General features: G+C 36.3%; 1 protein-coding gene across 1 annotated transcript in view; it reads right to left on the bottom strand.

The window, feature by feature from the left end:
- The window catches only part of TATDN2 (TatD DNase domain containing 2), an 8947-nt gene that overhangs the window by 344 nt on the left and 7066 nt on the right, over window positions 1-1537 (bottom strand). The window lies entirely within an intron of this gene.

Here is a 1537-nt window from a genome sequence, read left to right as displayed (position 1 = left end):
GTCTCTCCCAAACACAACGGTGCCTAGCATACTGTGCTCACAAATATCTGATAAATTAATTTGCAGAACAAATGGGGCAATGCTGCCTGAATTTAGCTTCATGTTGGAACCAACTGAGGGCTTTTTAAGGCTACCTCACCCTAAGATATTTTAATTCAACAGGATCCCAAAGAATCTGTATATAACTTTCCATGAGACTTTGAGACACATCAGGCTTGAGAAATACAGTAAACACACAGATCTCAACTCATGCAAAAAAGACTGTTGAAGGTTCCTCTTTTCTTTTGGTTAACGAAGCCATCTATACCGACCAGGCCCAGATAGCACGAGTAGCAAAACAGGCCTTACAAAGCTCTTTTCCTAAAAATACTTGTAGAAGCGCATACAATTCACATAACAAAGAATTTACTATGAAGAAGCACGATGGATAAATTGATTACCTCCTTAAAAGGAAAAAAAAATTTGTTTTTGTCTCTACTGTCGATACTAACTTCCATACCTCTACCCACACTCCAAAAGGAAACAAATATTGATGGCAAAAATGTTTCTGAATTATAAACTTCCCTTAGGATACTTTCCCCACTTTAGATTTTCTTCTTGCTGTTCCCTCCATGAGTAACAGAAATATCCAAACAAGAATATTTTCTAAGATACAAGATAACCTAAATTGCAACACATTTAACATTTAATCTGAAATCCTGGAGCTGGATGACAAGCAGCTGGGGATTTATTATACTAGTCTATTTACTTTAAATATGTCTGAAATTTCCCCTAAGAAGTTTTTCAGGGGCACCTGACTGGCTCAGTCAATGGAGTGTGTGACTCTTGGTCTCAGGGTTGCAAGTTCAAGCTCCACATTGGACACAGAGTTTACTTTTTTAAAAAAGTTTTCTACAAGTTAATCTCTAAGGGAGAATAATCCTTCAAAAACCATCTTACTCATGGTGGAAATTTCCACTAATACAGACAATAAAAAACTGCAGTCTTGGCCAAAACTTGACAATTTTTTCCCCTTTTTCCCCAAGAAGACATACTGGAATCATTTCTTTCGTATATGTGCACCTGAAAGTTAAATCCATTCTCAGATGTAATTAACATCTTTGCAACCCAGCTCTTTAAAGTTATTCTGCCATTTTGTAAAAATAAATAATCCGATTAAAATTATAAAAAGCACCTGAACAGAAGTTTAAGGTTTTATCTGCAAGGATGATCCCTCCAAAGGGGGCATCATTTTATATGCGAGTTCTTACAAAGTCTCCCATATTACATGATGTACGTTCTTTTTACGTGAGGAGGACAAATGATCCCAAACAGACCTCAACCAAGCTAATGTTGGATGCTTACAGAGAGGTTTCCTAAATTCATTTCTTAAAAATAGAGGGGTGGGGTTAGGCAAAGAGATGTACCAGATTTAATCATTATTCCTGAAGGATATGACCTCACAGTTCACTGAACATGACTTTCAACAAACCTTTTTAAGATCACTTTTTGGTTTTTAAATATCACTCTTAAAAAGCAATATGGTAAATGGTTGCCC

The sequence above is a fragment of the Suricata suricatta genome, chromosome 12 (assembly GCF_006229205.1).
Source record: "Suricata suricatta isolate VVHF042 chromosome 12, meerkat_22Aug2017_6uvM2_HiC, whole genome shotgun sequence".
Classification (NCBI taxonomy): domain Eukaryota; kingdom Metazoa; phylum Chordata; class Mammalia; order Carnivora; family Herpestidae; genus Suricata; species Suricata suricatta.
This window is presented reverse-complemented; position numbering and strand designations above follow the sequence as displayed.